The following is a 26,784-nucleotide window of genomic DNA, read 5'->3' as shown; positions in this document are numbered from 1 at the left end:
TATAAAATTGGTTCTGAAGGAAAAACAAAAACTGAACTAAACTAGTATTTAAAATTACAAGAAAAAAAGTCCAAATGTAAAAACAACCTGAATCTTAATATTGAAGGATTCTTAGGATATCTAAGAAAATTGGTTTGGAAAGCAATTTCAAGATATATCTGCATATAGAATAACATTTAGAAAGACAAAGTCCATAGGGCCTCATGTAAAGAAAAAACAAGTTACTTGCAAATACCTGAAAATTGGACTTGCATCAAACATCTCTAGAGCCACATACATAGTGAAACAAAAGTGTATGGGCAGCTTCAAGAAAATCAAGGAATTAAATTATGAACAAAGAATTTTTTGCCTATATAAGCTGCTCTTCCAGTATCAAGGCCAGAGAAAAAGTTTTTTAACATGCAAGATAGCAGCCAATACTGTACTTTTTGAAGATTCTAGAAATGGTGAGCTTTATTAAAGAATGATAAAATTTTAGGAAAATGAACAATGAATAGAATTTAAAATATTTAATTGTAAATCCAAGTTGTAATTGAAGGTGGGAATGAGGATAGAATAATAACCATTTACAAGTTATATTTACTAACAAAGTAGAAATAATGTAACTCAAATATGAGAAGATAAGTGCTAAAAGAGGAAAGAACACTAGTTTATTGATTCTAATATAGACAAAATATAAGGCAAAGTATGTAAATAAAAAACTGAAGAACAAGCTAATAAAAACATTAATAAGAAAGAGGAGACTTACAGATGTTAAAATGGCATACATTCAAAGTCAACTGATATACTTAACATAAAGCACTCATAAACTTAAAGGAAATTTTAACAAAGGAAGAAAATCATAACTTGTGAAGAAGAAAACACAGGAAATATAGCATTTGGAAACATAGTATTACACTGAGGAGTAATTTGACAGATGTGAGATCAAATATATCAGTTTTGTGAATAAACATGAGGGTCAAATCACCTATTTAAAAAATTCAAATTGCCTTACAGAGAAAGAACCTACTAAATGCTGTTTCCCAGGGACTCACTTAAAACAAAGTGGTTTTAAAAATGAATAAATAAAAACACACAAGTAAAAACAAGGAGAAAAATAGGCATTGCTATTAGAATATCAGGCAAAATATAATAAATAGGATTAAATATTCTAAGATGTGTGTTTTTGAATGCTAAAAGCCACAATCCACAATATAGTACCACACGTGAATACATATGCACCAAATAATACTGCAATAAACTTACTAGAGCAGAAAGAGGGGACAAAAGAGACAGAAGCATAAAAATATCAGAAGGGTTAACACACTACCCTCAGTAAAAGTCAGGTAAAAAAAATGGACCAAAAAAATTAGAAATAGGGACTTCTCTGGTAGTCCAGAGGTTAAGACTCCAAGCTCCCAATGCAGGGGGCCTGGGTTCAATCCCTGGTCAGGGAACTGGATCCCGTATGCCACAACTGAAGATCTCACATGCTGCAACTAAAAAAGACCCTGCACACAGAAACAAAGATCCGTTGTGCCACAACTAATACCCAGCACAGCCAAATAAATAAATAAATATTTTTTAAAAAGTAGAATATAGAAAAGATGCTAGAGTGTAATCAATTTTTAGATCATATGGAAACAGGTAAAACTTTGCCACATGGTAATAGAGAATACACTTTTTTCTACAGTGAAATTAGATTTTTGAAATTTTGGTATGAAAAAAATATAAGAAGAAAAGTCAAAAGAAAAATGACAAACAGTAAATACACACTTGCAACTTTAATACAAATAAAGAGTCAATATCAATAAGAGCATACTTGTATAAATATGTATAAATAGAACAACAAAAAACTTTACAGAAAAAATGGAAAGACATAAACAAGTAATTATTTTAAAAGGTGTGAAAATTGCCTGTAAACTCTGGAAAGATTTCCAACCTCACACATCATAAGTAAAATAAAAATTAAAAGAATCCTGAGCAACTATTTCTCATCAGTTATAATGACCAAAAATAAAAGCTTGGTAATATGTTAAGTTTGGAACCAAGCACTCTCATTCATTGCTTTGGAAATGCAAAATGTTTTAACCTCATGAATATGAATTTGACTACATCTAACAAAATTGTACATGCTTCAACATGCAATCCAATAATCTCCAACAATTGAAAAATACATCTGCGCAAGGTTAGTTTTTGCAACATTATTTGTAAAAGAGTGCAAGAAAAGAGCATAGTGTCCTGCATTTTATGTTAAAAGAAAAGTGAAATAAGAAAACATTCATTTATCTTCATGCTTTTGCAAAAAGAAATACAGGAAGGATAAACCAGAAACTTAGTAAATTGGTTACCTCCAGGGTAAGTGGGAAGAGAGTTGAAAAGATTGAGGGTGAGGTACATCCTTAAGAATATTCTTTTTAATATATAATTAAAAAATTCTGGAATCATGTTAATATCTTATCACAAAAAAGTAATATAAAATAAAATCCTCACATAGATAATTACTATGTTTAAAAATAGTTTTGTTCTAGTATGCACTCTCCAAGTAAAATTTATCGCTACAAGATGCTGACTTTCAATTTCAAGGTTTGGTATTTCTTGTTGTATAACTCTTCCTGTTTTAAATTGTCTGAATCCCGAGGTACTGGCTATTGTTATAATAGCAAAGTCTATGATGGCTCAATTTAATAGAAACCTGGAAGTATATGACTCACCAGTACCATTATTAAACAGACTATTCTGATCATGCTGACTAAAAGTAACATTTGGCATGTTTCATTGAAACTCCTTTCAAGTACACAAATATGGCACAGTATAACAATAGGTTTCATAGCTCTATTAAACATATCCTGTAAAATAATTGGCTTATCACTTTTTAGGCAATGACTCCTTAAAACTTTAAAGTTTGACTTCTGATTCTAAAAATACACACCAACTTTTATTATTATATTTTCCAATTGCCTATCTGTGTAAATGTGTACTGTTCTCATTTTTTCCACTGCAAGGATAGCAGATGCATAAATTCTTTTCTATTTGCAAATCTCAAGTCAGCATTAAAAATGATAAACAATATTTCTGTATTTGAAAATGGCCTTGTTGAGGCTGAGAAAGAACCGGAGGCAATTAAATACCTTTTTTTGTCACTGCTTAATATAAGGCTTTATTTTTCTATCTCTGTGCTTAATATGGGAATAAAAACAAAATGAGATGAACTAACATTAATGAAACCCTTAAGTGAGTAATGGAGGTGAAAAGTTCAACAAGCAATAGAAAACTCAATATTGAGGAAAAGGGAATATTTGACAATGAATGGTTATTCACATATTAGCTTGGATGGATAAAGTACATCATTTATAATTCTGAGAGCTTGTGTTCAGTTTTCACATGAGTTTTACTTTATATAATACCAAGAATCTCAGTTGCATCATTTTGGATCTTTCAAATATGTATGATTTTTTAAAAATCAGGTAGGCGAATGATTGTTTGAGGGCCAATTTGCATTTATTTGAACACCTATCAAGCTCAACATTCTCTTCTCAGTGGCTGGATGAAGCAGGGGAGTAATGATATGAAATATCATTTTTCAGTCTGCACAAGTTATAAGACGGCATGAGTAAAACACCAAGTTGCCGGAGCTAAGGAGAATGTTTTAGACCCATAATTCAGGAAATGCTCAGCAGAGGTTTATTTTCAGCTCAGCTACAATCTAGAAGTGATTCTTTCTGCCAAAAGACCTTAATTGTATACACCTGTCCATTACTTAATGCCTTTAATTTGTGTAAACTGTCTCTGAAAAATCTTCCACTCAATAAAAATTATTAAATAAACATTGATTTTATTATTTTTTATCTTAGTATGTTTTCATAATTATAGACAAATTGCAGAATAGAACACAGAACTCCTGTTACCCACACTCACATTTTGGTCATTTGTTTATCTATATCACCCTCCCCAAACACACACACACATTTTTTTTTTGTTTTTAATCATGTAATAGAAATTTGCAGGTATTATATACCACAATCTATTTATAAATACTTCAGTATATTTTATACTTATATTTAAAGTACTCACAGGCCAGTCTAGAATTAATTTGAGAAGGGACCACATAAGAGTGCTAATATTAGGAGGCCTGTTTCATGGTCACCAAAGCAAGTCAACCACATTAATGTAACAATTTTCACATAAGGCTGGTCACTTTGAAAGGTAACAGTGACACACAGTAACATTTCTTTCCCTTCAAGATATTTCTGGTGTGTAACAAAACTTAATGGTTCTGTAAATTAAAATAGCCCTGAGAACTTCACAAGACTGTAGATAACTCCTAATTCTGTCTCCATTATAGCATTATTAAAACAGAAATATCTTAATTCATATCTGTAGTGCACTTACATTTTGACCCAATGTTATGTTTTCAGGTCTGATGAAGCAGCTAACTCACCCTATGTAATTTCTTGTACTCCAGGTACTCAGACAATCAGCCATATTATTGAAGCAGAGTTCACTTATTCATATTGCGATGGACTCATAGATTCCTTTTGTATTTAGTGAGTTTTAGTCCATTCGCATTATTATTTTGATGCTCAAAGTGCCCCATATTTGTCCATGAAAATTCTTTAAGCTGGCTTTTGTGATTATCATGCCCCAATCATTCTTTGAGTTCTTACTGTCTGGTACAAAACATATTCCAGTCTCACCTTGTACTTTCCCTCCCCCAGCACAGAAACCTGTAATTTCCTCGAGGAATCCTCATTTCTAGACAACTGTGGAGGATTATATTTGGAAACAAAGACCTAGCCCTTGATGTTTTCATTGTTATTTGAATGTTGCTGCACCCACGCCCTGACAGTGGACAGAGCAAGCTTCCCACACGTGTATAAGTGCATGTGCGCACATGCGCGTGCACACACACACAGAGCTATCTATCTACCTATCTATCATCTATCATCGGTCTATCTCTCTACCTCTATCATCTATCAAAATCAATGAGCACACTGATTTCTCAAATTCCATGTTTGTAAGTACCTCCCTTTTCAGACAAGGAGTAACCAGTCTCCTGCTTTTCTCAGTGTGTTTACTTATTTGATTAGTTTCTCAGTATGTGAGCAAGCGCTGGCACTGTGTGTGGACACCCTGCTCAATGTATCTGGGTTCTTGTTGGGATTCTGCCACTCCACCACCACTATCTAAACACCTGACTCTCCTTGAACTGTGACATCCCACAACAAGTCACATCTACCGTGCAAATTCTCTCCTCATCAACTCCAGCTTGGAAAATGCATGGAAGCCTCCTTCTTCAAACTGACTGGACACTAACACCCCATTGCTGAACTTGTACCCCTAACTTCCTATGTGGAATCACCAATTCAGCAATAACCCCAGGCCAGTTTGCACCCCTGCACTGATTCACTTCTCTCCCCCTCACACTTCACACTGCAGCAGTCACTGTCACTTATCTCTGCATGGATGCCCTACTAACTCCACTCAAACCCAACACCCATTCTGCTTAAATAATTATTAAAGCATGTGCTTTAGTTTCAGAAATTACATTTCCTCCAAAATTTAAAATTGGTTGATGACTTAGTTAAACATTCTTCACATTAAGATACTTCAGATTTTCTTAAAAACTTTTAATTTTTCAACACTGAAGATAAAAACAAAGCTACTATTAAAAACCTGATTAGTACTCTGGGACTGCATTTGTTACAAATGTTCTAACACAAATGGGTATACTTTTTTTTTAACATAGTTACATAGAATTAGAATTATTGCAATCTTTTAAATTCTTGCATGGTCTTTTTATATTTATTTTCTCACATTGGTTATCTTGTTTTCATTAGTTAATAAATGCCAGTAAATCTACTGGGAAATTTGACCTGTTTGCTCCATGGGCACCATTATCCCCCAGCATTTCATCTGAGAAACCATCCTGAATCTCACAATCATTGTTATACAGTTTTAAAGCATCTATTGTGTTATTAAAAACAACATATGCACATACACACACAGATACACACCCACACTCACACATTATTATTTTTTTTAACTTAGAAAGTGGATATCACTCTTTATGCACATTCCTGGGTCATTTGTTTTTCCAGTTACTATTACATTTCTATGATTTATCTATATTATTTTTACCCTAATTCAATCATTTCCAGCCACATAATATTCTGTCTTGCTCATACATCCATATTCCCACCAGTGAAATCAAGTTTGTTTTCTGAAATTTGTTATGAAAAGTAGTGCTCTGAGCATTCTTGGGAATGTATCCCAGAGTACATATGGAAAAGTTTCCCCTTGGTATATATTGGCAAACAGAAATTTTGGGTTGTAGGGTATGTGGCATTTTCAACCTTCAGAAATAGAAGTCACTTAAAATCCTACCAGTTATGTAGCATCTAGAGTCAGATTCTAACACTTAATTCTGTCAGATTTTATTATTTATATTAATTAATGGGTGTGCAATATTTTGTATAATTTTATTCATAACTTGAAGTTCATAATTCTTAGTTTCCCCCACTGCAGGTATGATTTTACCATAAGACATAGAGAGCTAGGGTTTTCATATTAAATCAGCTGAGACTTCAGATATGTTTAATGAACCATAGCACCAAAGCCAAAAATTTCACGTCTTTCTTGGCAATTTTATTTTTTTTACATCTTTATTGGAGTATAATTGATTTACAATGTTGTGTTAGTTTCTGCTGTAGAACAAAGTGAATCAGCTGTATGTATACATATATCCCCATATCCCCTCCCTCTTGAGCCTCCCTCCCAAACTCCCTATTCCACCCCTCTAGGTCATCACAAAGCATCGAGCTGATCTCCCTGTAATATGCAGCAGCTTCCGACTAGCCATCAATTTGACATTTGGTAAATGTAAAATTTATCAAATGCTACTCTCTCACTTCGTCTCAGCTTCCCTTTCCCCTCCTTGGCAATTTTTATATCCACCATCCAGGTGGACAAGTCCCCTTCTTATGTACTTCAGTTTTGGAATCTTAATTGTTTCCCCAGAAGATGTCTGTATTGAGTGTTGTATCTTTCTATTATATACTGTTGCTATTTAAAATTTTCAATTTTGTCTTCTGTATTTTCTCATCTTATAGTAGATACAAGCCTAGTATAAAACTGCTTATTCTGAGTGAGGTTGGATGTGGTTTGATTTAACCTAAACATTTTGTTGTCAATTACAATTTCTTAAATTATCTTTATCACTGGTCAACATTATTGTTATTCTCCCATGATTAGTAATCCACACGCTATCTTTACTCATTTAAAAATTCTTAGCATATTGTAATGGTTTTGTGGTATAAACAGCTATTTTACAAGTCTACCCAATTTAACATCATATAGACTAGTTCTGATATAGACATATACATCAGTATAACAGAATATAAACCTCAGAAATAAATTCACTAATATTGTTACATGGTCATGAAAGACCTTTGACTCAATCTGCACTGACAGTATATATATAATATTGATTTTTTTACTCTATTTCTTAATTTGATATTTTATAGCGGAATATGTTTACATATGATTATATCTCATACTAATACTTTAGCATTAAAATTATGTGAATTAAAATATAACTTTAATACATAACTTATGATTTACTGTAACACTTTTTTTTAACATCTTTAGTGGAGTATAATTGCTTTACAATGGTGTGTTAGTTTCTGCTTTACAACAAAGTGAATCAGGCATACATATACATATAACCCCATATCTCCTCCCTCTTGTATCTCCCTCCCACCCTCCCTATCCCACCCCTCTAGGTGGTCACAAATCACCGAGCTGATCTCCCTGTGCTATGTGGCTGCATCCCAATAGCTTTCAATTTTACATTTGGTAGTGTATATATATGTCCATGTCACTCTCTCACTTTGTCCCAGCTTACCCTTCCCCCTCTCTGTGTCCTCAAGTCCATTCTCTATGTCTGTGTATTTATTCCTGTCCTGCCCCTAGGTTCTTCAGAACCATTTTTTTTTTTCAGATTCCATATATATGTGTTAGCATACAGTAATTGTTTTTCTCTTTCTGACTTACTTCACTCTGTATGACAGACTCTAGGTCCATCCACTTCACTACAAATAACTCAATTTTGTTTCTTTTTTATGGCTGAGTAATATTCCACTGTATATATGTGCCACATCTTCTTTATCCATTCATCTGTCAATGGACACTTAGGTTTGCTTCCACGTCCTCGCTATTGTAAATAGAGCTGCAGTGAACATTGTGGTACATGGCTCTTTTTGAATTACAGTTTTCTCAGGGTATATGCCCAGTAGTGGGATTGCTGGGTCGTATGGTAGTTCTATTTTTAGTTTTTTAAGGAACCTCCATACAGTTGTCCATAGTGGCTTATCAATTTACATTCCCACCAACAGTTCAAGAGGGTTGCCTTTTCTCCACACCCTCTCCAGCATTGTTTGTAGATTTCAGATGATGGCCATTCTGACTGGTGTGAGGTGATACCTCATTGTAGTTTTGATTTGCATTTCTCTAATAATTAGTGATGTTGAGCATTCTTTCATGTGTTTGTGGGCAATCTATATCTTCTTTGGAGAAATGTCTGTTTAGGTCTTCTGCCCATTTTTGGATTGGGTTGTTTGGTTTTTTGATATTGAGCTCCATGAGCTGCTTGTAAATTTTGGAGATTAATGCTTTGTCATTTGCTTCATTTGCAAATATTTTCTCCCATTCTGAGGGTTGTCTTCTCATCTTGTTTATGGTTTCCTTTGCTGTGCAAAAGCTTTTAAGTTTCATTAGTTCCCATTTTTTAATTTTTGTTTTTATTTCCATTTCTCTAGGAGCTGAGTCAAAAAGGATCTTGCTGTGATTTATGTCATAGAGTGTACTGCCTATGTTTTCCTCTCAGAGTTTTATAGTGTCTGACCTTACATTTAGGTCTTTTATCCATTTTGAGTTTATTTTTGTGTATGGTCCTAGAGGGTGTTCTAATTTCATTCTTTTACATGTAGCTGTCCAGTTTTCCCAGCACCACTTATTGAAAAGGCTGTCTTTTCTCCATTGTATATCCTTGCCTCCTTTGTCATAGATTAGTTGACCATAGGTGCATGGGTTTATCTCTGGGCTTTCTATCCTGTTCCACTCATTTATATTTCTGTTTTTGTGCCACTACCATACTGTCTTGATTAACGTAGCTTTGTAGTATAGTCTAAAGTCCGGGAGCCTGACTCCTCCTGCTCCGTTTTTCTTTCTCAAGATTGCTTTGGTTATTCGGGGTCTTTTGTGTTTCCATACAAATTGTGAAATTTTTTGTTCTAGTTCTGTGAAAAATGCTATTGGTAAAAAATATGGAACGCTTCACGAATTTGCATGTCATCCTCACGCAGGGGCCGTGCTAGTGCCAATCTTCTCTGTATCGTTCCAATTTTAGTATATGTGCTGCTGAAGTGAGCACTACTGTAACACTCTGAATTTCTTATATCAAACAATTTGAGTTTTTAATCTTATGACACAAGAAACTTATTTAAGATAACAATAAACATTTAACCCAATAATATGAACATGTAATGAGTTTAAAATAGATACATTTTTAGGATACCATTCTTCAAAATGTTCAATAGTCATAGACAGTATGTCACAGAGTTTGTGCTATGTACAAGAGTTTGTTTTTGTGAGATTTGAAATTTGGCTCATTCTGGGATTTTGTTATTCTAACATGTGATGCAACATATTGAAATAAACTGTATTTATTCTTCCTTTTCCACACCTATTTCCCTTCCTGATTACTCCAGTCACAAACAGTAGGTGGGGATGAGCAAGACAGGTGCTTATGTGTGTGTGTGTTGTGTTGATAAGGGATCAAGGTGCTCCACAATCCAGAGTCAGAGGCTAAGTAAGTAGAGTGAGGATGGTGTTCAAAGGAAACAGACAGCCCAGCAAGGGCTATTGGTACCAGAACAGGATTAGAACTCAATCTTGGGCAGGGGGGCAGAGGTGACAGCAGCTGCCCAGGCTAGAGTATTGGATTTAGAGCAGCGTAAGAAGGGTATCTTCTTGGGGAGGCTGAAGCCTGGCTTAGTATATAATACCTAAGTATGAGAAGGGCATGCAAGAGGAGACTGCGTAGAAATGGAGAAAATGAAAATCAACCCTATGTTATTGGATTTAAATTAGAGATATTGTAAACTCAGAGATTTTAACCTATTGAGATGGATATAGAAATAAATGTGTGTGTGTGTGTGTGTGTGTATTTCTGGCTCTAACTACTACAATGTTCCTATGAGAAGTGACATACCAATAACAATGAACACACCTAGCACTAAAATCTTTTCTGTACTCTATTCTCCGTTAAAATAACCTAGAATTCCATTGAGAAATGACTCATTTTAGTAGTGGGTTAAGGAAAATACAAAATGAGATCCCAATGGGGTATTTTCTAGGCCAGAAAATAAAGAAGAGTTCAAAGAATGATGAGTGCATGCCAAAGGATATGTAAGTCCATTTAAAGAGATCCTCACTGTAAAAAACTTAAATGTCAAAATGATGATATTAATGGATTATACCTGATTAACTAAAATAAGAACTCATGAGTCTACACTAATATAAATTAGTGAATAGATGTTTGATGAAGTCTCAGACTATCTCCATCCCAGTACTTATATATATAAAAAGAAAGGGAAAAAAAAATAAAAGAGAGGAAAAAAGGAGGAATTTTAGAATGGATAATACTAGTATGTGTCATCTTAATCAAGTGCTCAAAGTCAAAATAAGTAAACAAGTAATGAGACAAATTTAAATGGTGTGCCATTACAGGATTGGATGGGAAGGACACGGCATCACTTCTTTGTTAAACCTGCCCAAAATACTTAATCTGAATTGAATTATGATGAGATATTTGAGAATCCCAAATAGAAGGGCATTATCAAAAACAACTGGTTTTTAATATGCCCAAGTGTCAAGGTCATGAAAGTCAAGGAAAACCTGAGAACTGTTCCAAATGAATAAAATCAGAATGACATAGAAAATAAATGCATGTGTGTAATTCTGGATTTTACCCCTTTATTTTAATGGATATTACTAGAATAATTGGAGAAATTTGAATGGTCTCAGGAGTAGATGGTAGTAATATATTAATATCAATTCCTGATCTTCATGTTTACATTGTGGTTCTCTAGAACATGATTGGAAGAAATATATACAAACATTTTTTGTGAGTGATTGGGTATCATGTCAGCAGCTTACTCTTAGATGATTCAGAAAAAAGTTATTTGTGATGTACTTGCCACACTTATTAACTTTGAGGTTGTTTCAAAAAAATTTTTAATGTAAAAATATAATTGTTATATACACACACAAATTGCCCACACTGTTTTTGTATTATTGTGCATAATTTTATTTATTTTGCTACTGCAAGATAGGGGAAAATGTCCCTCCAGGTTCACTTTACAAGATGGGTATAAAAAAACATTTTTCCCCAAACATATATAAGTCTTTAAATATTTTTATTATGATTACTTAATGCTTGATTATATAGAAGATAATTCATTGAGGCAAGGTCCAGCTGGATACATTTTCCCATCTTCCAATGTTCACAAGGATTAAGGAAACTTGTAGTCTTATCAAAGGCTATCAAAAATTATTGACTCAGGATTTAATCAAAACCATGAAATGGCATAAAGCCATGTAATAGTTAAAATAATATCAAATAAAAAAGCATTTTGTAAGTTAATGCCTTTGTAAATTAGACTTTTAACATGTTATATTTCCTTATAGAAGAAACTTTTAGTATAACTTTAAGGGAAAAACTGAATGTTGGTCATTTATTTTCCATGACCAGAAAGACATCATTCGTTAAAATAATCAATAGTTGGTACAGATTATTAGCAGTATTAATTACAACATCATCATTTCTCCTACACATAAATGAATTTCAGAAAATCACACTCTTAGTTTCTCACCACTGATTAGTGGCAGAAGCAGAACTAATGATAACAATAATGGTTTTAATTAGTGATGTTATTTTATGGCACACAGTGCATTCTCATTCATTTACTCAAGGAACCACAATCACCCTATATGATGGATTATATCCTCATTTTATACATAAAGATAAAATTCTCACAATGTGTTGAAAAAGTTGCCCAAGTTTCACACAGCAAAGTGGAGGATCCTGCAATTTGTTATCTAACTGATCTAGACTTCAAAAACCATAAATTACTTCAAACTACTTCCACCTAATGTAGTGTATTTATTTCCCCATGCCACATTGTGAAAGGTATTTTTGTGTTGATGTATCTTTAAGGGCTATTTCTAGTAGTCACTTAATTGATTATTTATGATCCTCTCCCTCCCTTTTGAACTTGGATTGAATTATGGGAATTGGTCTTAAATCTTTAAAGAATCAGCCTCCATTGATCACATGCCTCTATAACTTGTGTCACATGACCATTGAAAATACAACTTGGGAAGATCTTTGGTTTATTGAGGAAAGAGAAGTTATAGCCTATATTTTGTAAACATTAGTATGACTATATATCAAAACAGAGGGTGTAAACAGCCTATTAGTACAGCATCTTCATCATGACACTCTTCCCTTTCAATCACTTCTCCATAAGAATATTCCTGCTTGAATATAATGGAACATTATATACCATTTTCCTTCTGCCTATTCAATTTTTACATGTCAGTCAAATATCTTCCCCAGTATAACTGATTATTTTTGTTTTTCCAATCAAGAAGTACCCATATCACAAAATGGCTGGAGTAATTGTTTTGAGACATGAAATATAGTATTTTAGTTAGGATCATTTGCCTTTCAATATAATTTTCTAAGAAGTGAAAGAAGAGATTTGATTGAAATAATTGTGTTTTTTCTCCATGATGGCAATCTGGAGATTAAGAATGATTTCTGAATCATTATAAAATTCCTCTGTATTAGTTATCTATTGTGACATAACAATATTAACACAGACTTAGTGTTTATGACAACACATTATCATTATTATTATATCATAGTGTGTAAAGCTTTAAGAGTTTGGGCATGACTTAGTTAATTCAAGTTCTCATAAGGATGCAATTACTGTGTTGGCTGACGCTGTGGTCTCATCTGACACTTTACTCGGAAATGATCCACTTCTAAGCTTTCATGTGGGCAGGATTCAGTTACTTAGAAGGCTGTGGAACTAAAAACCCCATTTTCTTGCTGGGGGTTCCTTGGAAGCCACTTTTAGCAACTTGCCATGCAACTCACACACAACATGGCAGCTTCCTTCTGCAAAACCAGCAAGGAAGAGAAATTATTGTAGCAACACAGTTTACAGCCTTACATAACCTAATCGTGAACATGTAAAAACATGCACCCATCATCTTGCCTTATTCCACTCGTTACCAGCAAGTCATAGGCCCTGTCCACACTCAGAAGAGGATCACACAAGGATGTGAACAACAAGAGCTAGAGATCATGTGTGCAACCCTAGCATCTGTTCCCCACAGATCACCCTCTGGACTCTAGTTGTTTATATCCTTCCCACATGCAAAATACATTGATTCTCCTTCTAATGAGACATTCACGAGACACTGATTCCATTAAAGATTTTGCTCTAAGTCTATAATCTTATCACCTAACAAGATTGGATCTAGATATGGACGAGGCTCTTTGTGTGTAGTTCTCTGTAATGAAAGAAACCAGTTAACTGTAAAATATAGAGAGAAGTTTTCCAGCCCCTCCCCAACAAATCAACATGCAGCAGTTGAACAGTCACATGGGAACATCTACAGGCATTCCCATTATAACGGGGGGAAATGGAGAGAAGTAGTCATTGATCCTAAAATTCTGAAATCCAGTCCTGTGAATGTTGGAATTTCTTGATTATGTATGTATAAAAGTCACTATTTAACCATAAAAATTACTCATTTAAATTAGTTAATAAAAAATATAAAACCTAACAAGTATCAGATATTTGTTCTACATATTTGCACAGAAAGATGTGCTTCATTTCATTAAGAAGCTAATGTCACATTAGAGGAAAGATACATAATTTATTGGAATTTTGTGAATAATGAAATGCATATTATATTACCTCTGAATGTATTCACATCCTCTTCCAATAAGATATCATTTGAAAGGGCAAGAAAGGTAACTTCTGTTTTTAAATATTTATTTTATTTTTGGCTGTGTTGGGTCCTCGTTGCTGTGCACGGGCTTTCTTTAGTTGCAGTGAGTGGGGGCCACTCTCCGCTGCAGTGCCCGGGCCTCTCATGGCAGTGGCCTCTCTTTGTTGCAGAGCACAGGCTCTAGAGTGCAGGCTTCAGCAGTCGTGGCCCACGGGTTTTAGTTGCTCCGCAGTATGTGGGATCTTCCCGGACCAGGGCTCGAACCCATGTCCCCTGCACTAGCAGGCCGACCCTCAACCACTGCGCCACCAGGGAAGCCCCATTTTATTTTTTATATATTTGAATCCTAATACTAATTTTGTCATTTTTAGCTATATCCAAATCTGTGGCATAGAAATAAATAAAATACAAATATATATATATATCTCACTCACTATCAATATATTATATGATAGGAAGAATTTTCCAAGTACATTATAATGTGTTTTGAACTGTGGGCATTCATTGTAGTATAACAACAGCCTGAAGAAATTTTAGTGTGTAAGCTCTTCAGTAGTTTAATCAGTATACATCTCCATTTTCAGTTTGGCATATAGGCAGAAATAAAACTGTAGCTATATGTTTGTCACTTTGGGATTTACCTTAAATCCTTCAGGTTGTCTTTCTATTTTGATAATCCTTTGCCAAATTACTTTTTTTAAAAAATTGAGTTAAAATTGGTATATAACCTTATATTAGTTTCAGGTGTATAATATTATAATTTGATATTTGGATACACCTCAAATTGAACACCACCAAAAGTCTACTAGTTATCATCCATCACCATACAACTGACTCCCTATGCTTTTGCCACCCCTCAACCTCCTTCTCCTTTGGTAACCACCAGTCTGTTCTCTGTATCTATGAGTTTGTTTTTGATTTGTTTTGTCTGTTTGTTTTCAGATTCCACATATAAGTGAAAACATATGGTATTTGTCTTTCTCTGAGTTATTTCACATTGTATAATACCCTCAAAGTCCTTCCATTTTGTTGCAAATGACAAGACTTCCTTCTTTTTATGGTTGTGTAGTATTCCATTACATGTATATGTGTGTGTGTGTATATATATATATATATATATATGGCTCACATCTTTTTTATCTATGCATCCATTTATGAACATTTAGCTTGTTTCCTTATCTTGGTTATTGTAAATAATGCTGCAATGAACATGGATGTATATATTTTTTCAAATTAGTGTTTTCACATTTTCCAGGTAAATATCCAGAAATGGAAAAGCTTGATCATATGGTAGTTCTATTTTTAAATTTTGAGAAATTTCCGAATCATTTTCAATGGTGGCTATACAAGTTTACATTCCAACAAATAGTATATGAGATTTCTCTATTTTCCACATCCTCTTCAACATTTGTTATTTCTTATCTTATTGATAACAGCCATTCTAACAGGTGTGAGATGTTATCTCATTGTGGTTTCGATATGTATTTCCCTGGTATTTAGTGATGTTGAACATCTTTTCATGTACCTGTTGGCCATTTGTATGTATTCTTTGAAAAAATTTCTATTTAGATCCTCTGCCCATATTTTCAATGGGCTGTTTCTTTTTTTGTTGTTGAGATGCCTGACTGTTTTGTTTTCTTAAATATATTTTGGATATTAACCCCTTATCAAGGTTATGATTTGCAACTATTTTCTTCCATTCCGTGGGTTGCCTTTTCATTTTGTTGATGATTTCCTTCAATGTACAGAAGCCCTTTAGTTTGATGTAGCAGCTTATGTTTATTTTTGTTTCCCTTGCCTTTAGATTCATACCTCCCAAAATAATCACTAAGACCAATGTCAAGGAGTTTACCACATAAGTTTTCTTCTAAGAATTTATGGTTTCAGGTCTTATATTCAAGTATTCAATCCTTTTTAAGTTAATTTTTCTGTAGGGTGTAAGAAAGTAGCCTAGATTCATTCTTTTGCATGTCAAGTTTTCCCAACACCATTTATTGAACAGACTGTCCTTTCACCATTGTCCATGCCTGGATCCTTTGTTGGAAATTAACTGTCCATATATGTCTGGGCTCTTTGTTCTGTTCCACTGATCTGTGTTTCTGTTGTCATGCCAATACCATACTTTTGATTACTATAACTTTGTAGTATAGTTTGAAATCAGGAACTTGATACCTCATCTTTGTTCTTCTTTCTCAAGATTGTTTTGGCTATTTGGGATCTTTTATAAACCATACAAATTTTAGAATTATTTGTTCTAGTTCTGTGAAATATGCCATTGGAATTTTGAAAGGGAGTACACTGAATCTGCAGATTGTTTTGGGTAGTTTGAACATTTTAACAATATTAATTCTTCCAATCCATGGAACATCTTTCCACTTATTTGTTACTTCTTTAGTTTCTTTCATCAATGTCTTATAGTTTTCAGTGCAGTTTTTAACCTTGATTAAATTTATTCCTAGGTATTTTCTTCTTTTTTATGTAGTTGTAAATGAAATAGTTTTCTTAATTTCTCTTTCTGATAATTCATTACTAGTGTATAAAAATGCCATAGATTTCATTTCTGTATATTGATTTTGTATCCTGCAAATGTATTGAGTTCACTTATTAGTTCTAACAGATTTTTGGTGGAGTCTTTAGGGTTTTCTATCCACAAATGGTGACAGTTGTACTTCTTTCTTTCTTATTTGGATAACTTTAATTACTTTTTCTTGCCTAATTGCTCTGGCTAGGACTTCCAATACTCTGTTGAATAGAAGTGGTGAGAGTGGTATCCTTGTCTTGTTACTGACCATAGAAGAAAAACTTTGTTTTTCCTTGTTGAGTATAATGTTGGCTGTGGGTTTGTCATATACAGCCTTTATTATGTTGAAGTACATTCCTTCTGTAACCAGTTGGTTGAGAGTTTATATCATGAAAGGATGTTGAATTTTGTCAATTTTTTTTCTGAATCTACTGGAATGATCATACAATTTTTATCCTTCATTTTGTTAACATGGTGTATCATATTGATTGATTTGCAGATGTTGAGCCATCCGTGCATCTCTGGAATAAATCCCACTTGATCATGGTGTATGTTCTTTTTAATATATTTTTGAATTCAGTTTGCTAATATTTTCTTGAGGATTTTTCCATCTTTGTTCATCAGAGATATTGGCCTGTAATTTTCATTTTTTGTGATATCCTTGTCTGGTTTGGTATCAGGGTAATGCAGGCCTCCATTAAATGAGTTTGGAAATGTTCTCTCCAGTTTAATTTTTTGGAATAGTGTAACACTGGGGCAGGGCAAGCAGCCTTAGCAAGGTAGAGAGAGACTATCAATAAATGGTACCTGCCAGCCTCAAGCTAGCAGAGTAGGAGATTGAAAAAAATGGCACCTGCAAGCAATTACACCCCCAGAAAGAGTTTCAAGAGACATCTGTCCCTCTGACAGACACTTTAGGTTAGTTAATGAATCTTCTTCACGTATGGTCTAGGTGATTTCCAAATTGCTGCTTTTGAGCTGGGTCCCAGGGTGAGTCTGTGAAGAGCCCTTTAAAAGTGGAGTCTCAGTTTCCTATAGCCTTTTGAGTCTCCTGGACATAAGCCCCATTGTTTTTCAAAGCCAGTTATTTTGGGGGTTCATCTTTCCAGCGCAGTTCCCAAGGGTTGGGGTACCTGATGTGAGACTCAAGCGCCTCATTCTTCAGGAAGAAGCTCCTTTTTTGTGATATTTTGTGATATCCCTCCTGCTTGTGGGTCACTACTCTACTGGTAGGGGCCCTGTGGAGACTGCCTCTCTGCCTCTCCTACCTTACTCAATGTGGCCTTTTTATTGTTTGTTGTGGAAGAGCTGTTCTGCTGGTCCTCAGATTATCTTCAGAGAGAATTATTCCACAGGTAGCTGTAACTTTGGTGTGTCCCTGGGAATAGGTGAGACCTGTGTCTTCCTAAGTCCCATCTTCAACCAATTCCCCAAATGACTCTTCCCTTTAGCATTTTTAGACAGTCAAAATATCCCTCATCCAGTGTTTTCAGGATGAACTTATTGAACATTTTAATAAAATAGCTAATGTAATTCAAGAAAAAGTGACACTGTGACATTTCCACATATATTAAACAATGAAGAACATAAGTTAGTTCTCAAAAATTATCCTTCAGTCTTGTGTCATTAATGGTCTCCCCAGAACCACAGTAAATCTATATTGTAATACAATAGCATTGTTCAAGATAGCATGGTTTAAAATTCTATGTCTATAGTACATAACAATTATCATCAGTAGTTATCTTTCATTCCAAGAAGATATTCTCTTTTCACTCCAAGTAACTGATAAATTGATATATAAATTATCTATGGACCACAGACGTACTGATTTTGGTTTGAAATTGACACTGTAACATACTGACCATTACCTAAAGGAGAAAATTCAAATACATCAGAAAGTTTCCCTTGTTGAAAACTTGCAGGCATTATGTAGAAAATATGCAGGCATTGACAAAAGATTGTGATTTACTTTAATAAAATGTTGCATAGAGTTGTGTTTTTAATTTTACTGAACATATGTAAATATGAACAATCTACCTTAAATCATTTCAAATATGTAACAAAAAAAAATTATGCAAGACTGGTTCAATGCAACAGCAGGCATCAAGGCCATAATTCTATGAGTAATATTTAAATAAAAATTAAAATGTTATTTATTAATTAAAATATACATATACAGTGTGTGTAAAGAGAGAGAGAAAAAGGATTGCAGTGTTGAGCCAGACCACTAATTTATAATTTATTACCTTTGGAAAATTTAATATATAGAATTTGAAAAAAAAATGTAGAATTTTTTAAATATAAGAAACAAAATATTAGGAAAAATAAGATCAATAAATCCAAAATGAATCAAAATATTGATGTTAAATTATACAAACAAGGAAGTTTAAAAATTCAGAGTTATTTTTCAAATTTCCAAATAAATCATCTATATATTAGAATACAACTTTTCTTCCAGCTGCCCAAGATACCAACGGGATAGAAGGCCACGGGGAAGAAAGCAGCCCTGGTGCCTGCTGTCATGAAGAAGCAGGAGGTCAAGAACGTGGTAAATCCCCTGTTTAAGAAAAGACCCGATAATTTGGCATTTGACAGGACATCTAGCCCCAAAGGGCCCTCACCTGCTTTGTAAAATGCCCCTGCTCCATCCAGTTGTGGTGGCAAAGGGCTATCCACCATAAGCAGCTAAAAGTGCCTCCCATGTTTAACCAGTTCACCCAGGCCTTGTGCCACCAAATAGCTTCTCAACTGCTTAGGCTGGCCGATAAATACATATCAGAGATAAAGCAAGAGAAGGAGCAGAGACTGTTTGCCAAGGCTGAGAAGAAAACTGCAAGCAAAGGGAATTTCCCCTCTCAGTGGCCACCTGTTTTTCGAGCAGAGGTTAACAGTGCTACCATTTTGGTGGAGAACAAGAAGACTCAGAAGGTACTGATTGCACATGACATGGATCCCATGGAGCTGGCAGTCTATCTGCCTTCCATGTGTCATAGGATAGAGTTACTGACTGCATTATCAAGGGGAAGGCCAGCTGGGAAGTCTAGTCCACAGGAATACCTATACCACTATCACCTTCACACAGGTAGGTACAAAAAGTTAATTTGCAGTTTTAAATTTCGTACCAAAAATCATCTATACCAAATTCACAAGTTTGTCAGGTATTGACACATTCTATATCTCCTCTAACTGCTCCACCAATTCATAATATTTTCCTCTTTCTTCAACGTCCAAAATAATTTCCTCTCTGCCTAACTAGTTTTGACTGAAAGTCTCCTGCCTGTAGTTCTGGCCACCATCAAAGGTAACAAAACTAATGGTACATGATAGGCCTAGTCTTGAGAGGTCCAGATTATCCCTTCAGCACTGCAAAGGAAGTCACAAGGCCAACCAAGGTTTAAGAGGAGGAGAAAGACTACCTTTTGGTGCGACCAGTGGCATGCATATAGAGAAAAAATGAATTATTGGAAACCTTACTTAGAGACTATCACATGGGAATAGAAACAGTTTTTATGAGAATATTTTCAAAGAAAGAAACCATAATATAATATATAAGTAATTTTAAGAAGACTAGCATTTTAATGATCTGATATATTTAATAACACCATAAAGCAAAACATGAGGCAGATAAAAATTAGAGAAAGGTTTTTTTTAGTATAAGATAAAGAAATAATATTCAACCTAAGTAATACACTATAACAAATAAATGCTATGAAATATACATTAATTGTGCAAATGACATGATTATGATTGGACAATTCACAAAGAAGAAATATGTATAAAATAATGTTTATCCTAGTCAAATGATTATCTGATATTAAATTGTTTTGGGACATATAAATCATCATTGTAGAAAATCCTAAAAATTACACACACACACACACACACACACACAAACACTATGAGAATTAATAAGTGAATTCACTAAAGTTGCAGTACACAACATCAACATACAAAAATCAGTTGCACTTCTATACACTGAAAACAAATGATCCAAAAAGGAACTTGAGAAGACAATCCTATTTACAAATCATAGATGAAAGAAATTAAAGAAGAAGTAAATAATTGGAAAAACATCTCATGTTCATGGGTTAGAAGACTTAATATTGTTAAAATGTCCATACTACCCAAATAATCTACAGATTTAATGCAATACTTATTAAAATCCCAATGGTACTTTTTACAGAAGTAAAAGAAAATAATCCTAAAATTCATATGGAACCCCAAAAGACTTCTCTTAGCCAAAGCAACCCTGAGAAAGAAGAACAAAACCGAGAGGGATCACCATTCCTGATTTCAAATTATATTACAAAGATACAGTAATTGAAAAGTATGATACTGGCATAAAGACAGACGTATAGACCAATGTAACATAATAAAGACCTCAGATATAATCGCATGCATATACAGTCAAATGATCTTCAACAAGGGTGCCAAAAATACACAATGGAGAAAGTACAGTCTCTTCAATAAATGATGCTGGGAAAACTGGATGGCTACAAGCAAAAAATGAAATTGGAACCTGATCTTACACCATACACAAAAATCAACTCCAAATGTTTTAAAGATTTAAACATAGAACCTGAAACTCTAAAACCCCTAGAAGACAATTAGGGAAAATCTTCATGATGTTGGTTGTGGCAATGATTTCTTGGATATGACACCAAAATTAGACAACAAAAATTAGACAAGTAAGACTATACCAAACTGAAAAGATTCTGCAGAACAAAGGAAACAATCAGCAGACTGAAAAGGCAACCAAAGGAATGGAAGAAAACATTTGCAAAATATATATCTGATAAGGGGCTAATATCCAAAATATGTAAGGAACTCCTACAACTCAATTGCAAAATAAGAAATAATCCAATTAAAAAATGAGCAAAGGACTTGAATAAACATTTCTGCAAAAAAGATATACAAATGGCCAACAGGTATATGAAAAGATATTTAACATTACTAATCATCACAGAAACACAAATCAAAACCACAGTGAGATATCATTTCACACTTGTTAGGATAGCTATTGTCAAAAAAACAAGAGATAAGTGTTGGTGAGGATGTGGAGAAATGAGAATCCTGTGCATTGTTGGTAGGAATGTAAAATGTTGTGGCTACTATGGAAAACAGTATGGAAGTTCCTAAAAGAATTAAAAATACAATTGCCATATAATCCAGCAATCCCATTTCTGGGTATACATTTAAAAGAACTGAAATCAGGGACTTGAAGAGATATATGCACTCCTATGTTTACTGCAGCATTTTCACAAGATTCAAGATATGGAAACATGTCTGTAGATGGATAAATGGATAAAGAAACTGTAGTATATAGAAAAAAATAAAATATTATTCAGCCTTAAAATGGAAAGAAATCCTGCCATATGCAACAGCATTGATGAACCTGTAGGACATTATGCTAAGTGAAATAAACTAGTCACAGGAGGACAAATATTGCATGATTTCAATTATATGAGGTATCTAAAATAGTCACACTAATAGAAACAGAGAGTAAGATGGTGGTTGCCTGGCATTGGGGGAAGGCGGAAACAAGAAATTGCTGTTCAATAAGTTTCAGTTGTGCAAGGTGAATAACTTCTAGAGATCTGCTGTACAATTAATACAGGATTATAGGTACATTGTGACTACAGATAACAATACTGTTTGATACACTTAAAAATTAAGAGGGCAGATCTTATGTTACGTGTTTTTAACCACAAAAGCAAACAAAATAGAGGTACATAAAAAGAAAACCCCACATCACATACTCACATAAAGTTTGAGAAATAACATGTAATGAAGATACTGGACATACTCTTGCCTCACAAGATTGTTTCAACAAATTAAAAATAAATGCACTGTGCAACCATAAAAATTGGAAGAAAAAACTTTCTTTTTTAAAGTTTTCCCCTAATAATCTATGTTCTTAAAAAATTATGAACTTCTGATAATTTTGCTCAATGGGAAATGTAAATTTTATATGGTATACCAACTTTGGCACTTGCATATTTTTCCAGTCACAGAAGTACGAACTGAAAATATACAACACATTCATGTACTGGATAAGAAGAAAAAAAAGTAAAAAAAAAAAAAAGGTATATAAATAACTGACACATTTGCAAGTAAATAGTCCTGATGTCCATAACTTTACTCAGATTTAAAATAACCTGTGTTTTCAACCCTAAGTTACATTCATTCATTTTTCAGACCTCTGTTCCATCTTTGAAAGAACATTCAGCTTAAAGTTTTGGAGTTCTAATCTTGAATTTAATTTTTAAAAAATCACATTTGTAATTATATTCGTATATATGCTAGGCATTCACTGGAGTCCTTTCCTCCACTGCAAGGTCTATTAGATTAAAAACTTTACTACATAAGCTATGTATTTTTTATTATATTGCAGATAATGAATGCAATGGCAGTCAGGTAGAGAAGATTTAAAGATATAAGCATGGATTTACAGAAAAGTTGCAGAGATAGGTAAAATATAAACCATTGATTTGAGAGGAGACAGAAAATATTTAAAAGAATCTTCTAAATTCTTAAATACTATATATGATATAAAATGTTAGTATAGTACATTTTGATAACATATTCATTTGACTATTTCTTTTCACTGCAATGTAATGAAATTATGCTACAGTTATGTGGATCATGGAATAAAAGAAAAAGAAAGAAATGAAAATATTACATGCATGCACTTATACATATACACATACTTAAAGTGAACATCATGTAAAACTTGACAAATAATAATCACATTGTATTTGGAAGAGTGTCCAAGAAATAACAGAAAATAAAATGAAATCTTTTATCTAAATATTATCTGAAGTAATTTCTAACCATTTTATAGCAGTAGAATTTGTTTTAGTACTTGTATGTGGAAATTTAATATTTGCAAAATGATAAAAGAGAATGCACTTCAGAAGTTAATTAGATTAATTAACTATAGCTACACATAAGACAATTCATCTTTTTTGTTTTTTCCTATTGTAAATTTAATGCAGTTTCTTATAAACAAAAACAGTAAATGTTTTAGAAAATATAATTCCTTTACATTATTACCACACTACAATCCCAAAGGGATATAACCACCTCATTAGTTGTGTGTCCATCCCACCAGATAACTCCCATATAAATATAACTATGCTGATAATAATGATGGTAATAATACTTATTTTATATAGATATCTGATCACACTTGGCTTATTCTTTAACAGTACTCTCTTACAGAAAGGAAAACACATGGGTCATCTTCCCTATCAGTCATATTTTGATTTAATCATTATGCATGCATATGTAGTTTTTCTCTTCTTTTTTTTCAGGAAGAAGTAGGTGAACAAAATAAATCTTAATATAATTTACAGCTTTGGGATATTTTTGTTTAATTTTTCATCTACTTTAGTAAGTCAAATGGTTGCATTATAGAGAGATAAAAATAATGAAAAATTCATACAGTTGAAGAAAGCAGTTTTCTTTGAAAAATATAGATTTTAAAACTAATATTATACAAGTAGAAAATGTCTTGATTTGTATTTTTATTAAACAAATATGTGGTATATTTAAATTTATTTCATCAATTTTGCTCTGTAACAAACTACACAACAATGATCTAATAATGTTCTGGATACATTATGAAAGTAACTTAATCCAATTTTGCATAACTTTATATTCTGTATATTTGGGTTGTATATTATTTCTAAGCTGGAATTTCATTTTTAAATTAAATTTTGAATACATGAAGAAATATTATCATATTGCTCTACAGATGACAATCTTGAAAACTAAATTCTTACTTTTGGTTGAAAGACAATATTTTGGTCATAATTGTCAAATATTATCTGGTATTGACATGATTTTTGGGAAGGAGGGGAAATTACATATTTTGAGGCAAAACATAAACTTCTAGTTTTTAAGAAAATATGTATGACTGACCTAATAGACATTAAGGATTCTTTTTTTCCACATGTTTAAAAACTTTATTTGGTAGTGTCATATTGAATTTTATTTACTACTAGTAGTTTAGTAACCACAGACAGGAACAATTAAACCTAGTTATTTTATACATTATATTAAAGTTTCTGAGAGAAAGAATGTTTGTACACACACAAAAAGTAGAGGTGGACCATGAAAAATATGGATTAAAGAAGGCAAGGAATATTAGAGGCAGATATAATACGTTGAATGCACACTTAGAGTATTTTCTTACTTTTCCCAAAACTGGTGTGTCACTGCGGATCAATCTTCCAGTTTTATCACACCAGGTCATAGTATTCCTACAATAAAATATAGTGTAATGAACTAGTTTGGAACTGAGGAATTGTGTGGGTGGTATTAGGCAGAAGTATTTCATGTCTTCTGGGTTTTTAACTTCTGTTTTCTTTCATTGATTTACAGCATCAATTCCCTGTATGATCTGATCATTTCGAATTCTGAAGGGTTTGAAAACAGCAAGAAACCTTGTAAGAGTGATTAAAAACCTTCAAAAGTTCCTACTTTTATTTCTCATAAACGTCAAAACTTCACAAGCTACACGTGGTCTTCACAAAGGGAACAATCCTACATCTTTATTTTGCTCTAATGGCAAACATTTCTCATCTCTGTCAGATTTGAGTGCATAACTGTATCAGAAAACTATGTCTGTTGGTCATAGGCATATTTATCACTTGACATATGAATCACAATGTCTGTAGCAAAGTTGAAGATCAGCAGTGACAATTCACTTTAGGTCCCTGAAGGGCAACAGTCTTGGTGTTAGAAGTCTACAGTAAGTTCAGAAGACAGGGAAATAATTATATTTAATTTGAATATTACCATGGGTATGAATGAAAATTAAACAAGTCACATATAAAACACTGAACCTTTGTTTCTTTAAAAAAAAACTAAGTTAAGGTCACACCTCAGCAGTATTTTCTAATTAAATACAGTTTCTCTTTTGATGTAATATTTTGCCTTTCTATGGTAAATAGAATATTACACAGAAAAGACAATGAGTAAAACAGGGACAAGAGATACACTGATATACTGTAATGATTTATTGGCAACTAGAAGTCTAAAGAAAAGTGAGATGAATTTTAGTATTCATAAATTTCTTGAAATTTATCATTTAGTGATTTAGAAAAGGCAAATAAGAACTTTTATTATCTCTTTTTATTCCTTAAAAATATTTTCCTATGGAAAAGTTGGTTATAGGCAGATAATATTTGCTCAAAGTGTTTTATTTTTTCCTGTTGCATAAGAAATATTTTAAACAAAGTTTAGCTTCTTTACAATTTTATTTGCTAAGATACTACAAATCATGCCTTTATAAATTTAAGCTCACAACTGAGCAATTTTTAATTGGGGGATTATTTCACCTGCAAAGGGAAATCTGCTTATGTAATTAATTTTCAGAATATAGGCTGAAATGAATGTGTACAAAATGATTTATTATAATTTAGTTTTAAACTTTAAGACATCAGATTTTATAGATCAATATAGGAAAGCACAAGATGAGACTGACTTGCCAATAATTCTGCCATGATACTAACATTTTTGTAACATCATTAATTCAGAAATTGCCAAAATTCTGCCATTCATTTAGTCAGCAGCAGGTTTTAAAACTTGTTTGATTAAAGCATATACATTTTTAATTTTTATTTTATTTATTTTAATTTTTTTTTTGCGGTACGTGGATCTCTCACTGTTGTGGCCTCTCCCATTGCGGAGCACAGGCTCTGGACGCGCAGGCTCAGCGGCCATGGCTCACGGGCCCAGCCGCTCCGCGGCATGTGGGATCTTCCCAGACCGGGGCATGAACCCGTGTCCCCTGCATTGGCAGGCGGACTCTCAACCACTGCGCCACCAGGGATTCCCCATATACATTTTTAAAATTTATAATTTAAAAAAATATTGATATTTGGACAACTGCCTTTCTCTCTTAGGAATTTGGGCTTGTGAACAAGAAAGGCAATCTTTGGCAAATGTTTTTCACTTTATGTTTTTTATGGAAAAATATAATTCCATTTAAAACAAGAAGAAGACATTAGCATATTGCTGACCAAGCTAAAGAAACTAAAAGAATGTTGACATATCCTGATTTGTAAACTAATGAGACAGAGAAAGGGAAGAGATCTTGACAGAGAGGAAGACATGCATCCGAATCACTTGGAAAGCCTATTAAAATACAGATTGCTTGACCCAACTTAGAGTTTCTGATTCCA

The 26,784-nt window shown here is 33.3% G+C and overlaps 2 pseudogenes; one reads left to right on the top strand and one right to left on the bottom strand.

Moving 5' to 3' along the window:
• Positions 1 to 9,299: 9,299 nt before the first annotated feature.
• LOC112410056 (uncharacterized) lies at positions 9,300 to 9,412 on the bottom strand (annotated as a pseudogene).
• A 9,523-nt stretch (positions 9,413 to 18,935) lies between these two features.
• Positions 18,936 to 19,691, top strand: LOC112410037 (60S ribosomal protein L7a pseudogene; annotated as a pseudogene).
• The last annotated feature ends 7,093 nt before the right edge of the window (positions 19,692 to 26,784 follow it).

This window comes from Neophocaena asiaeorientalis, unplaced genomic scaffold (genome assembly GCF_003031525.2).
Source record: "Neophocaena asiaeorientalis asiaeorientalis breed wild unplaced genomic scaffold, Neophocaena_asiaeorientalis_V1.1 scaffold158, whole genome shotgun sequence".
Lineage (NCBI taxonomy): Eukaryota > Metazoa > Chordata > Mammalia > Artiodactyla > Phocoenidae > Neophocaena > Neophocaena asiaeorientalis.
This window is presented reverse-complemented; position numbering and strand designations above follow the sequence as displayed.